This window comes from Protopterus annectens, chromosome 12.part0 (assembly GCF_019279795.1).
Source record: "Protopterus annectens isolate FY-2018-M chromosome 12.part0, PAN1.0, whole genome shotgun sequence".
NCBI lineage: Eukaryota > Metazoa > Chordata > Ceratodontiformes > Protopteridae > Protopterus > Protopterus annectens.
This window is the reverse complement of record NC_056746.1, coordinates 964,721,574-964,738,392: the sequence shown is the minus strand read 5'-3', so window position 1 is coordinate 964,738,392 and position 16,819 is coordinate 964,721,574.

Genomic DNA, 16,819 nt, shown 5'->3' with positions numbered 1-16,819 from the left:
AGACACCGTCTTGCTTAGGTGATACACCGAGGGACTGCAGAATACCTTTGGAAATGTGAATATCACAGGATAGACAAGATAACACTTGTCCACATGTACACACCATTACCGGTTCTACATGATGGGTGCTACCACCTACATGGTACTGTTGGAATACTATGTTAACTACATGCCGATGACAATGCTACAGTTGCGTTACTGCAATACAGCGTGGCTTGGACAACAGGTATCTGTCTGTATGATACCCTTGTGGTGGTTAGGTGTGTCATGTGTAGAATGCATTACACTGTATGCATTTGCAGTCGTGGATGGACATATCCGTAGTGTGTTGACATGTACGTGAGACTGCTATATGCCAAAGAGTATTGTTCCCAGGGATGTGTGGGGCTCAGTAAGAATGGCTAATGGTATAGTGTAGTACTGCAGGGATATCACTGACACCAGGTTCCTATATCTGTGTATCAGTTGAGGAGACAGCATGTAATGACCACGGAATGTCAGGCTATGTAGGCTGTGTATAGTACCAGAATGCAGACCATTGACATATGGAAACCGTATCACCCACAGCATACTGTCAAACCATGTCATGTTCCATGCTAACCATGTTCAAAAATGTACACCTGCAACTCTGTGCTGCAAACATCACACATGTACTGTCCACACCCCAACACATGCAGGCACAGGTACACACAATAGCCATGTGGCACATGTGCAGACAGTACACTTTGATAATTTGCACTGGTGTATACAAAACTACAATGACAATTATAGTTAATGCATCATGCATGCTTGAATATACCCACAACAATATCATTACACTGTACTGTTAACATCATGATATTATTACTACAGTGCTATGTAGTCACTCTGTGCATCAGCACCATGCTATCCTGTTCCTGCATCAATGTTACAGATGGCAGGAGGTGGCACAGTTTCATCATATGCACAGGGTGTGTACTTGGTTTGCCAGAGTCTGCCATTGACACATCCAATCGACATGCATGTGTGTGTGTGTTAGTGAGGGACAAAAGTACAACATGGGGCAATGTTGATGCGATGTGTGTGTGTGTGTATGTGTTAGCCCTAGGTGTTAGCATTATGTGCGTGTGTATGCTTGCACACAGTTCCACCACGTGGCTGCCATATACGGGTGTTTGTGGACAGTCACAAACTGTATTTGTCAGGTCATACAGATCACTGTCTCTGGCCACGAACACTGTACCTGTGCCTGGCAGGGGTGCTACAGACAGTATCAGGTACTAAGCCAGACTGGGTACTGTCATCAGAAGTAGTGGGTTGTTGACTGGACACACGTCCCTGCTGGGACTATCCAGAGCCATGTGCACGTGGTCTTCTAGGGCGGTGTAATGACAGCACAGACCCAGCATTGCTGGGGCTGGTACTGGCACTATGGGAGCGGCTACGGGTTTGTTGTCATCTGCGACAACTGCCAGCTGATGATGTTGCTGGCATATGTCCACGTCGACGCCGCAACCATCCTGCACTGTCCTGGCTCCTGGACATGTAATTGTGGAAGAGATCTAATGTGTCCCCCCAACGTCTATCAATGACCTCTCTGAAATTACGGATGGCAGCCGCAACATCACGCATAGTGTCATTCATAGCGGTGTGATGTGCTCTAAGCTCTTTCAGACCCTGTCTGGTGTACCGTTCCATACATGCCTGTGCCTGCATTATAGCCCGGAACATAGCTGAGGTTGAAAGACCTCTGTGGGCATGTCTGACAGGGGCAGTATGACCACGGATGCTCCCACAAGAACCCCTGGACATCTGCCTGTGTGGTACCATGTCAGGAATCTGGCCATGGCTGCTGTGAGGGGATGCATGTGCCAATGATACCACACTATCCTGGTCAATGCCCACTGTATGCTGTCCCTCAGCTAAGGACATTGGTGACAATGGATGTATCGGCAGGATAACTGTGCGCATTGATGGGGTTGACTGCTGTGTAGTGTCGATTGGCTGACCAACGACAGACCCTGTCACACATCCCTGTGCCATTCCACATGTATCATCATTATCACTATCCCCAGCAGTGGCTTCAGGTTCCCTGCTGCACTCCACCAGAGCAACACCAGAACCTGTGAGAGGAAGATAGGAAACACAGTTTACAAATTTGTACACGATGTTAGCACACATGCACACAGGCACACATGCACACAGGTGCACATGCACACATGCACACAGGTGCACATGCACACAGGCACACATGCACACAGGTGCACATGCACACATACACACAGGTGCACATGCACACAGGCACACATGCACACAGGCACACTCCTCAGTACAGCAGATACAAACACAGACACACCTGCAATCCAACACATACACAATACTGTTTGAGGGTGGGTGACAGTATCACAAGGAAAAACATCACTGCACACGTGTCAGCATGCAGATTATGTGTTGCACAGGAACATGCAGTGCAAGTGTAGACAGCCCTTGTTAATAACAGTATACGTGTACTTGATGGTTGTGTGTAGTTGTTCAGTGATTGTCTCCACCCTGGGACACAATGTGTACAAGGACATAACAATGTTGTGCAAGTGTTACAAGTTGTGGGTGCATATATTTGCACACACACACACACACAAAACACATGACAGTGCTACGCAATGACTGCTATGTGTACTTTTGTGTTCAATGGAACTGGATGTGGTGTAGTAACGTGAGCCATGATCAACATGCTTCTTGTGGTCAGTCAACAATAATAATGTGTGCCAGACAGGCAGCTAGCATGCTGTACCTGAAGTGCAGTTACATGACTACATCCACAATTACACAGCCACTTGTTACATGGGTGTGTAAGGTGGCCAATAGTGAGCATTGCCTAACATGAATGTATTATTTGTTCAAGACTGTTGCTCAAAGACATGGTAGGCCTCTACCCCTCAGGTATATTATGTGTGCTGCATAGAGGATAAGTGGGATACTGAAGGGTGACCATATAGCAGGTGTCATAACTGGACATGTGTAGCAGGCTAAGGTGTAGTGTCTATGCCAAACATGTGTGTGTTGTGTACATGTGTATCAGATATGCCTATACAATGTCCAGTACTGTGTTGCCACACATGTGTGTCATGCTCTGTGTATTGCATGTGAGTGAGGCAGCTACTGAGAATAATGGGATATGCATAGTCTCACAGCAAACATGCACAGCATGCATTATGTGTAGGTGTTACATGTGCACAAACTACACCTCCATATGACATGCACATGTCATTAGCAATAGTATTGTTATTACACACTCACCAGCATGGATTGGCTGCCTTGCTGTCACTCCAGAGGGACCTGCAAAAATATGACAGTGATTACCAATGGCCACAACTGTGCCATTGATACTGTGAATATGATAAAGTACAGTAGTACAACAGGTGGCTTTCACAGGTGTACAGATTATGCTCAGAATATCAATTTTGCAGAAGAATAGGCAGGTTAACAGCTACACACACAGTACATATCTCACACACATATAAACTACCAGTACAGAGATCAGTCAACTACAGATATGGCATGTTACCTGCACACACCATTTCAACATGCTGGGTGGCTCCGGCCTCCATGATGACACATGTTTGTGGATGTTGTTGTTGTTGGCCTGGAGCCACAACACTTAGGAGGTGCTCCTCCACACTGGTGAGGGGGGGTGGATAGGTACCCCACCACCTGTGGCAAGCTGTTGTCTGTGGATATCAGAAGCACGCTGCCGGACATGTCTAATTAAATCACTGCAGTGATGGCGTACCTGCTCATATGTCCGGTTATGTATGCCTATGTCATTTACCCAACGAACAAGATCTTGCCACAGTGCAGCCCTCTCATGCTGGTTCTGGCTGGTCCTGGAAAACAGCACAGAGAAATTCTGCACCAGGCTCTGGTGGATCTCCTGATCCTCTGCTGCTGTATAAGGTGGGTTATGCTGATGCACCATCACCCTGGAAGGAAAAGAAAAATATGTGAGCAAGTCATGTGGCACACTTAATATTCTAATGTACTGATATCACTTAATTGCCATATATAGCATATGTCTGTCTATCGGGATACACATGTTTGATACCACATATCAGTGCTCAGCCCACAACTGTCTGACATTGCCTGCCACACCACATACAACAAACTACTATACACCAGCACTCGGCACACTGTTTGGGATACAATGCACAACCTCATACTGGGGGTATGTATCAAGCTAATGGATGAAGAATATTGTCATCCCATGCAATGAATGCAATGCACATTTACAGTTTCAATGGTAATCCACCCTAGTCTTTGATGCCATACCCCTACCTGACATATGTGCACAGTTGTTAATATAGCCAGCATACTGCTGTCACAGAGTATACATGCTGCCAGGTATACACACATACCCTGTAACACACAAGTGATTGCGGCCATGGTACAGGCATCATTACACATACATACAACACACAAATGTATGATGACACAGATGAGCATTAACTGTGTACCTTATAGTACTGTGTGCCCCTACTTACAGATACCTATGCATGAGGTATGTAATCTGTGCAGACTATAGGAAATACACCAGACAGTGTTACCAGGGAATGTGAACATACACCATACTGTAGTGTTTAGGCCTACAACTTCAGGTAGTACAACAGTTCATATGTGAGCTGGATTCAACAGCAGTACCACTTACTGAGCATACATGTATTGCTTCTGCCTACGATGGGATACTGCAGTCGTACACAGGGAACTACAACCCAACATATGCCAATCTACTATGTTTGCATCCCGATAACTGACACATCTTTCTCTGGCCTCACACCTACGACACAAACTACCATGACAGACACAAACATACGCTAAGCTATCACACCTTTACAGACCTTGCACACAGTCAGTGTCACACTCATTCAACCTCACATAGCTGGTATTGAACTGAGTACATGTGTGTGTGCATTGTGTCATAGGTAGGTACTATGCTATTGGCCCTGGGCCTAGGGCAGCCTAGCCATATGCTACCCTGCCCTTTGTGACAGATGTAATGTGATTTTACTTGCTCCTGTGAAACGGTTACACAGAGGTGACTCACAAGGCATATTACCTATCTCCATAACATTCATCAGGGGTATGTATGACATCTACTAATAAGGAGCCTTGTTTGTTAATGCTGGGTGGTTTAGTCCAGGGTATGCCATATTTGTGTATAGAAACCTGTACCTCCAGCATGTGCTGTTTAGTGTGGTGACAAGGATTAGGGCCGTAGGTCATGTAGGCTGGACGGATTGTGAGGTGTTGCCATGGTGGTTGGCCGACTGGTATGGGTGTGACATAACTCTGTATGTCCAGCAGTGGTAACCTCTGTGTAGGATGTATGCAAGGCACTCTAGCTGTGGTTTTGTAAGTCAGTCTGCATAGGGAATGTGTTTGAGGGCATTATCAGTCTTTGTTGGGTATGTCTGTGGCCTTTCCACTTGCTGTAGTTCTCATGGGAGGTACATACTGCATAGGACATTGTGAGGTGTAGAGGGGCACACTGACTTATATTTTCCTAGCTGACACACCTTTTGTGATGACACGTACCATGTACAGGGATTAGAAGACTAGTGAACCACTGTGGATATCAAAGGGGAGGCTATTTTACACCTGTGTCCCATGTTCCCTTCTGACACCTCCAGTGGTAGGCAGGCAACCACCTATGTGGTAGTCAGTGGGTAACATGTTTTGGAATGGGGTATGGTACTGCAATATCAACACTGGTGTTCAGTCATGCCTTGGACACCAGGCACCTGTTGCAGTACATCTGCCCCCATGTCCCCCTCTCTCACTCTCTCTTTATATATATATATATATATATATATATATATATATATATATATATATATATATATATATATATATATATATACACACACACATATAAATATATATATCAATATATACATATCCATATATATATATATATATATATATAAAATATATACATATCTACATATATATATATATATATATATATATATATATATGCACCGATATATATATATACATACATACATATCTATAGACATTCATATCTATCTGTATATATATATGTATGTATCTACATATCTATTTATATATGTATGTATCTATTATATTATATGTATATACATATTCTATCTACCTATATATCTCTATCTATACATACCTCTCTATCTATGTACATATATATATATATATATATATATATATATATATATATATATGTAGCTATATATATATATATATATATATATATATATATATATTGTGTATACATATCTATATATATATATATATATATATATATATATATATATATATATATATATATATATATATATATATATATATATATACACACACACACACACACTTCTAAACATCCATTGCTGTACATATACATGCACATGTAGGCACATAGACTGCCCACCTTTCATGGTGGGAATATCACTTCTGAAACAGTTGTGAGACATACCATTCTGTAATGATATTGCACAGTGTTGTGCAGAATGCATTATGCTGTCCTCAGGCTGTATAGCTGTAGCAGGCTCACTGGCTCAGTCCCACAGAAGTTCACCACCACATGACATATACCTGCACTGCATGCTGTTTTCAGTGCCACACACTACAACCTATACTGATATGTGCACATAGCAACCTTCAACTACATATGTATGTCCAGCCTTCACTAACAGTTGCAGTATGTCCCTTGCCCTATGCACATCTGCATATACATATAGATACAGACTGCTAACACATATAGAGGGTTCACAGTATGTAGATTATTAGATTATGTAGTTTACATTACCTTTGTTTCTGACAGCTTTTTTTCTTTTGTCTTGCTGGCTGGCTTGCTTGCTGGCTTGCTGGCCTGCTTGCTGGCTTGCTTGCTGGCTTTTTTTTGTTTCTGTCTCTATCTATATCTATATCTATCTCTCTCTCTCTCCCTCCAGTTGTTGCAATGATATTATTGCATGTGTGGACTCGCAGTACAGGCTGCTTTTGTAGGTATCTGCACATGTGCATGTGATGGCCTCTGCACCAATTGGTGGCCAGCATTTAGTAATTGCATGCAGCCTGCTGTGTGGTAATTGCAGTTCTCACTGTGATTTCAGGACACTGTTATAAAATGATAGGCTAGGTATGTGTAGGCCTTTCAGTTTTTCAAGGTGAGGACCATGCTGGTTTGCTGTGGACACTGTTGTGTCAGTCAGAAGGTTGGTATATCTTTCATATCTGAGGCTGTGTTGTAGCCACTGAAATGTATGATTACTGAAACCTGACTGTTGCTTCTTCCAGTGCACTCTTCTCAGTGTGTATGTTAACTCACACCTGCTAATGCTAACACTGTTTACATGGGAGTATGCACTTTCCTGTGGGATTTGTGGATTAACTGGCATACAACAGTAGTTCTTGCAGTGTGTTGCTATGGCTTTTCTATTTTCCCTTTACATTCACTCCTTGAATGCCTGATATTTGTCTTTACTGGAATGTGTTGCTATGGCTTTCTTATTTTCCATTTACATTCACTCCTTGTAATGCATGATATATTTCTTTCAGCATTAAGTTCTTATATGTTTGCTGTGGCTTGGTGGTATTTCATGCAGTCTGGTGAGCCCAAGGTCTGGGGTTTGACACTTACAAAGGTATTTTATTTTGCTGCTGAGCAGTACTGGGGCCTTGTCATACAGAGTGAATAAGGCACTTTTAAACAGTTGTAAGCAGGAAGCAGGAAGTCAGTGGGGACACCAGCTAGGGATGTGCAGGCTGGGTGTAGGGAAGGTCCATAGCTGCACATGTCTTTAACTGCAATAGCTGTACATATGTTTGACATTTGCTGTGACATTTGAAACCTTCCACCCCTGAGAGAGGGGTGAGGACAACTAAGTATATTGTACTAACAAGTATGAATATCAGGCACATGCAGTGCTTGTGAACTGCTATATTGTCATTAGTATGTTAGATGGCTACATCCTTTGATATTTCTTTGTTGTACTCCTACATAAGGGCATGCTTGTGGAAGTAATTCTACAGCTGTTCGCAGAGTGTTTAACAGCAGACAGGCTAATATGCCTGTGTGTTTCAGATACTTCCAAGCCTCAGATACTCTCAGGTATATATTTGACCAGCCTCAGGGAAAGGTACATATCAGTGGGATACACCCGTGATATATTTCAGATATTCTGCAGTTGTGACTGTGGGGTATTTTGAGCATATGTATTACTACACCATTTCTGACATGCAAGTAGTGTCTACTGTAACTTATTGACAGTTATCATTACGTAGGAGTCCCCACTTTTCTGCCTACTGTGATTACATTTAACAGGGAGTCAGTGGGGCACAGTTAACATGTGTTTGCAAATCAGGGACATCCCTGTAAATCAGTCACAGTTGGGAGGTCTGGCCTCTTACCTATTCAAATATGGCGGTGTTTATCCTGCTCTGATACTGTGTGGGGTTTGTAAGGTGCTACTGTAACATTATTACCTACTAGCATGGCTGTTTCTCTCATCACACTAATGTAATGCAATTCCACAAGAATTGCCAGCAAAGATACACAGAACAAGCTTTGTGTAATGGCCTTCCTATTTTCCCTTTACAGTCCCTCCTTGTATTTCATGATATATTTCTTTCAGCACCAAGTTCTTGTATATCTGCTGTGGCTCAGTGGTAATTCATGCAGTCTAGTGTTTCCAAGGTCCGGGGTTCGAGACTGACAGGGGTATTTTATTTTGCTGATGAGCAGACTACAGGCCTTGTCATACAGAGTGACTAAGGCACTTTTAAGCATTTGTAAGCGGGTTTGCATGAGTTTGCGCGACGCTTAGCTAAGCGCACACAAGCGCACACCCGCTGACTACTGCTTAAAAGTGCTTACTCCCACTAACACCTGCGCTATTTTCTTTTAAAGAAAAGAAAATGGGTAAATAGGAAAGTGGTGAAAAAGGGGGCACAAAGAGGGTAGGACAGTAGGAAAACAAGCTCAGGATGTGCAGGAAGGATGTAGGGAAGGCCCATAGCTGCCCAATTCTTTACCAGCAACAGCTGTGCATATGTTAGAAATTTAGAGTTACATTTGACACCTTCCACCCCTGAAAGAGGGGTGAGGACAACAAAATATGTTGTACATCCAATTATAATTATCAGTTTACATGTCCAGCAGACATGTATGCAAAATGGGCAGCTATGTATGGGGCATAACTTTTTTGTGGGAACAGAGTGCCCTTTTTTTTTTCAGGTGAGAGTGGAATGTGAGGTACAGGAAGTAGGTATATTTGGGGAGGTAGGTTGGGGAGGTTAACAGACAAGACAAGATGCATACAGGGGCAGAGTATGACACATGTGGGGGAAAACACAATTTACGGGGATGGATGTTTGGATATCGCAAGCCCATGAGCCCACAGATGGCAACAGTGGAACTGAGATCCCCACCCATGGGCAGTTACCACTGCACCTTCACAGCCCAGGCCGGGGTTGTGCTGGGGGCTGGATAGGATGGGCAGGCACACCCATGAGTTGCACCACTCTCGCCTCAAGCTGGCATAGGGGATCAGTCACAGAACGCCTGATCTCACTACGCACCACAGACCGAACCGTATGGAGGGTGAGTGGAGGCTCGCCTCCAGCCACGCTTGCAGAGGGGGGAAGAGCCCCATCCCCTGCAGCGCTTCCACCCGAAGGTGGCACAGGGCCACCGGAGGAGGAGGTCCCGTCCTGGGCACTGGCACCAGGTGCACTTACCAGCTGAGGTGGGAGAGGTGGGTCCGCTGGAACCCGCCTTCCCTGCTGTCCTATGTTTAGCAGTACTTTATGGTATTTTGGGTTAGTGACAAACAACACCATTCAAAATTAGTTGTAACAGCATGCATCAGTATTCCCATTAACCAAACACACATGAATTCCGAACATTGAGCAGCAAGCATAACACATGCATATTTAGAACAACAGTGGACATTCCAACAGCATGCAGGGTTGATTGGTGGCAACAGGCCATCAGGTTTGGATATGTGAACAGGGCACATGCATCAACGTACATGCAGATATGTATAAACCAGCAGGACAAATGTCCATGGGAATTAATTGTGAATACACATACCCAGTTTGGTGTGGAATTACATAATTTGTGAAAATAGGGTAGGGTGGAGAAATATTACATTAACAACTTAAACTACCTATACATATACTGTACATTCCTAGTAGATGCAGATGTATATCCCCTACATGTATTAGTACAGTTTCCTGTATGTAACCTTAGGAATGTTGGTGATGGGGATGTTACTGCTACATTAATATACATTCCATTTTTTATTCATATATGTTCATATCTGGCTGTGTTCAGGTAAAGCATCCTGCTTCATTTGATTTATTTGGGTCTAGGCAACTGTGGATGTTCAGCATTTCATACAACCATACTATCTCCATAATGCAAGGGTACAGCAACATATACAAATTGTGGGACAGACACAGTCCAGGTTCTATACTTTATTAAAGACATTTCACTCTTTGGTTGTAGCTGTCTCATTCATTTCATTATGTAATGAATGCAGTATACCTTTATTCCAGATTTATTACAGCTTTCTTGGTAGCTTCAAACTGTCTTTCTCACACTCTCTCACTTATCTTATACTTACATTTCAGGATGGTACTTAATTCTAGGCTTTATTAATATTTATTACTGGGTTACAACAATCCTTTCCAGTTGACTCATTTCATATGGCAAAATTTACAAGGATGCATTTGACAGTTGTCTGTCCTTTGTTGATTGATTACAACACTCATTTTCAGGCTGAAGCAGTTATCTGATATTACAATACAGGTGGGAACTGTATTTGAGACTTGTTTAATCTTTATTACTGGATTGCAATACTCTTTTCCAGGCAGCATCACTTATCTAATCTTACAATACTAGCAGAATCTTTCTTCTAGGCTTATTTGACCTTTATTACTGGGTTACAACACTGAACTCTTTTACAAGCTGTCCCACTTATATTCTATAACAATACCAGCAGAATAATTACTAACCTGCTTGGTGGCGCAACCTCGACAGCCTATCAGCATAGGCTTGCCAATTCACGGAACGAATAACTGCAACTGTAATATAAATGAAGGAATATTGTAACATACCTATCCATACTATAGGCTAGGATAGCATTTCTTACATACTTAATTACATGGATACTTACTCAGTAGTGGGGCATTGGGCATGTGGCGGGCCTCCTGGATCCATCGGTTCAGTTGGTCCTCCTTTTGTTGTTTCAGGTCCGCATGGTGGTGATGGACCTGTTCACCAGTCCTCGGAATTCCTGTGGCACTGGTGAGATCATGCACCAACCGATTCCACTCCTCTGCCTTATACGCTCCCCATTGAACCTGGCCCTGCATGAGTTGCGCTTCATGATCATGGACTAGGAGCCAAACCATATATTTTGACTCCTCAATGCCCCACCTTTGTGCTCTAAAGTGATTTCCCTCTCCTGCACCTGCCATCCTGACTGCAAATGGGTACCACAATCAGTTATGGTATGTATTCCCGCCTATGGGGCTTATATATGCCGGTTATCCCGCACTTATCTGTGATTGGCCATTTTGGATATTTCTCTGCTTACAGCAAACCTGCTTTGTCATGGTTATATTTTCATTCATTCCTATATGTATGGTAATACTGTATTTCTCAGTGCAACTGTCATGGCTTAGTGGTTCAGTACTTTGACTATGGTATACACTATCCTGGGTTCAATCCTTGCCATTGCTTTTTTTATTTTACTACTGTCTAGACAGGCTAGTAGGTGTGTCTGTGTGTAAAGGCAACTTTGCTACAGCTTGCCCAACGTTGCCCGACGGTAAGCTGGTTGGCGCGCTGCGCAGCTCCGCACAAACGGCTTACGATGTGTAATGCATTATTTAGCCATAAGCACTCATATTAAGCTGGGTAAAGTGCTGCCCAGCTACAGGCACTCATATTAAGCTTGTTAAAGCACTGCTCAGCTACGGGCACTCATATTAAGCTTGTTAAAGCGCTGCTCAGCTACAGGCACTCATCTTACACTTGTTAAAGTGCTGCTCAGCTACGGGCACTCATTTTAAGCTTATTAAAGCGCTGCTAAGCTACGGGCAATTATGATCCTTTTTATATATACATAATATAGGTTTTGTTCAGAAATACATGGGCCATTTCATTACATTTTACTTAAATTAAATTTATATATATCGGGGAATTGTTTCATACTTATTTAAAGAAAAATGGAGGGGGGTGTTGTGGGGCTCGAACCATGACTACCTATTCTTTGGGCGACGTCTCTACCGCTACGCTATTGCTACTTTGTTTAATTTGCATATGTAGATCTTATATGCTTTTCAATGTCATATCTGCTAACTGTGGTTGAGTGAAGGGCATACCCGCGCAAACGAGTGCAAATGCGGCCAAACATTTTGGAAATTAAAAAAGGAAACTGCTATTTTTACATTTTACATATTTTCAGTAGGGTTTAGTCTGTGGGGATGTGAGGTGTTGTGTTCCATGACATTTCAGTGGACTCGCTCGTGGGTGTTTACTTTCAGGACTCTGACTCTTCTGGGGGCGTGTCCCTTTGCTGTACTCGGCAATTGGACATGCCCCCTACTTTCCTACACGGACCGTGTTAGACTTGGGTATGATTCAGCATGCACTCATGAATATGCATGGCATGCTGACATCATACCGTTCAACTGCAGCCTCCGAGTAAGACATATTAAGTCTTACACAGAGGTTTCGTGAATCCGGCCCATTGTTGTATCATCTGAGAAACTTTTGACCACTTGCAGTTGTGCTTTGAGCTTCTCATCTGATGAGCTATACCATTCCAAATCATCCACAAAAAGATCAGAAGTCTTTATTCTTTGTTGTTTCTGGGAACCAAATTGTAACCATGACCTAATCTGTTAAGTAAACTCATTAGTGTGTTAATGGCAAGACAAAAGAGCGGTGGTGACATATTCATACAGGAATCTCCCCCTTTGAATTTTTATCCCTGGGATAATAATTTGTCCTTTGTCATGGCTTAGCTGCAAAGTGGTTTGCCATTGTTTCATGGACACATGGAGTATCACCTGATACTCTTGTAATAGGTGACTCTATTGTCAGACACACTGATGTCCCACTCACCAGCCTGAATAAAGAGAAGGTCACAGTGAGCTGCCTGTCGGGCGCTAGGATCCGCCACATAACGCAAGCACTCAGGTCACTCCAAAGCAAATACAAATATGACTCAGTCATTGTACATGCTGGCGTGAATGACCTGAGATGTACCTCCCTCGACTACATGAAAAGAGACATAGAGGAGCTCTCTGATCATGTAACCCAGGCCAGTATGACCCTGACCTTGAGCAGCATCTTACCCTCACCTAGAATGATGCCACAGTATAAAGACAAAATGATCGATTTTAACAATTGGCTAAAATTTTGGTGTCATTCAAAGGGGATCCAGTGTCTGTCAGCCTGGGATGACATGCTCGACAAGCCATGTTGCTTCGCTAGGGATGGCTTGCACCTGTCACCCCTGGGCTTTTGGATATTGGCAAAGGCTCTTGCCACCCCCATAGTGCCTTTTTTAGGCAAGGCTCAAAAGTCAAACCCACCTCCATAGACAGCACAAGGAACAAGAAACTAAGGGTAATGTTGCTAAACGCCAGAAGTCTTAACCTCAAGATGCATGCACTCAAAGCTCTCCTCAGTATGGAGAACATCGATATCTGTGCAGTGACAGAAACCTGGTTCAAGGCTCCAGAGAGCACCCCAGCACTACCAGGTTATACCTCATATCATGCTTTTCGGCCCCAAAACCCGGACCGAACCACAAAAGGAGGGGGAGTTTCCATATTTATCAAGGATATCCACACCTCCAGGTTAGTGGCATTGCACGAAGTATCGAAGACCATCCATGTGCAACTGACAGTGGGCAAGACTGATTTTCAGTTTATAGCATCCTACAGACCACCCTCTCAAAGTCAGGAATCCCACTCGGCTTTCCTGAAAACATTGGAGAACATGAAGATCTCTCCGAACACCACTATATTGGGCGACTTCAACTACCCAAACATAGACTGGGAGAATTACTCAAGCCCCAGCACCTTAGCCGAAAGGTTCCTGGAATTTATAAACTCAAATGCTATGGAACAACTAGTCACCACTCCCACAAGAGGGGAAAACATACTAGACCTGATCATTACCAACATGGGGACTCTATGCTCCATACCAGAAGTATATCCCTCATTGTTAAGATCAGACCATAAATTAATTACACTGGATATCCACATCCTGACCCCACCCCCAGCCCAGAAAACCACAGTGAAAAACTTCTCAAAAGCGAACTTCACACTTCTCAAAACCAAAGTGGAATCCTTCAAGGCCCCAGGGCCAGTGGAAACTACAGCCCAAACTGCATAATCCTATATAAACGCATTCTACGGACATCTCCAGGAATGCATGGATCATGCTATCCCAAACAAAATGAAGAACCAATCATCCAAAGGCAGGCGTCCAGTCTGGTGGACCCCAGCCATAAATAATCTGTACAACAGAAGGAGGAAGCTACTACATGATAGAGAAAAATCCCTAAAAGGGAAGGCATCTCTGATCAGTACTAGCAAAAAATTATGATCCCTCATAAAATCCTCCAAGGCCAGCTTCAAGAGAAAAATTGCACAGGACACTAAAGACAATCATAAGACTTTTTTCAGTTATGTTAGGAACCTGGGATGCAACTCCCAGACTTGTTCTGAGTTGATTCTAAACAACAAAAAATACACTGAACCCACAGACATCGCCAATATCCTGGCAGACAGGTTCAGTGCAAACTTCTCCACCCCCCAAAAGAGCAAGTATCTATCCCGGCAGAGTGCAGCCTCCCAAACATCTCTGATGCTCAGGTGAAGGCCGGCCTCTCCAAAGCAAAAAACACTGCTTCCATGGGACCAGATGGCATCCCAGGTTGCGTCCTACATGAACTCCAAGAAGAACTAATCCCTCAAGTAAAACTGCTGTACAATCTCAGCCTCACTACAGGATATGTGCCCAAAGAATGGCGTACAGCAACAGTGGTCCCACTCCACAAAGGTGGCGCCTCTGCGGACCCTGAAAACTATCGCCCCATAAGCCTGACTAGCCTAGTCTGCAAGGCTATGGAGAGGATCATCATGGAACTCAGAAACAAAGACATTGGGGACGTACAGACACTAGATCCTACCCAATTTGGCTTCGTCAAGGGGAGATCCTGCCTTTTGAACCTGGTTGACTTCTTCGAAACAGTCACCAAGGCCATAGATGAAGGGAAGGTAGTCCACACAGCCTATCTGGACCTCGCAAAGGCATTTGACACAATACCCCACTCGGGCATCATAGATAAGCTATCCAGCCTAAATATAAACCCCTATGTCACAAGATGGGTCGCAAACTGGCTCAAAGGCAGAACACACAGAGTCAGAGTTGCTGGAGCCATGTCAGACTCGAAACCAGTCACAAGTGGCATCCCACAAGGTTCTGTCCTGGGACCTCTCTTGTTCGGTATTTACTTTTCTGAGGTACAGGCAAACGTGGGAGGACTATGGCTCACCAAGTTCGCAGATGACTGCAAACTGGGCGCCATAATCGACTCTCCAGCTGACACAAACATCCTTCAAAAAGGTCTCGCAGAGACGGATAACTGGTGCCAGAGCCATGGTCTAAATTTAAATGCCAAAATGTGTATAGTCATACACTTTGGCAAAAACAATGTGCCCACAAATTACCACATAGGTGGTAACCCATTAAGTACAGAGAAAGTAATTAGGGATCTGGGGACCCAAGTTGATAGCAATCTCTCCTTTGACAACCACATTGCCAAAGTGGTTAGAAAGACCTTCTACATAGCCCACCTCATCATGAAAGGATTCACATCTAGATCAAGAGAGGTAATCGTGCCCCTTTATTCATCCCTCATCAGGCCCATCATAGAATACAATGCCCCTTTGGGATGTACCTTACCCGACACCTGCAGCAATTAGAAAGACCCCAAAAGTACCTCACCAGGAGGATCAAGGGACTCAAACAGATGCCATATGCTGCTCGGTTAAAAAAACTCCAGCTCTACTCAGTTGCATACTGCCTACTTCGAGGCGATCTATGCCTGACATATAAAGCTATGTCCAACCCAGAATTAATGGACATGCTCCACCTCAGTAAATCTAAATCCCTTAGAGCCACGTGCTTGAGGGACTTGAACCTCAGCACAGAAATAAATAGAACATGCTGGAGGGACAGATTCATAACCCAGAGGCTCCCTTCGCTCTGGAATAGAATTCCAATTCATGTTAGGCAGAGCACCTCACTGACTCTCTTCAAGATGAATCTTGATGAGTGGATGGGGGATCATAGGTTTGTCCCAGTGATTACTTCCGTGTCACTATTAGACAGAGGCACAGTAAACTAAACTTTAAAAAGGGCACAGTATACTCAAATCAAGGGGTGGCGTAAGCCAAACACAATCGGGCTAGGCTTATAAATGCCCCAGGGCAGATAGCCTAGTATGAACCTATGAACCTATGACACTCTAATGTAATTGATCAATGCAGGGTCTATCATATACATCTGTAAGTACTCCTTTATCCGTGAACGTGGGGTACTGTCAAATGTATTTTTGTAATCTGTCCATGCCATACTTAAATTCTTCCACTTTTTACAATTCTCCATTATGATTTTACAAGTGATCCTTTGTTCCATATGATTTCCTTTTCTTACCCCTTTGTTCTATTGCCATGACTGAGTTTTCTTCTAAGTAACTATAAACTGTCAGCATCAATT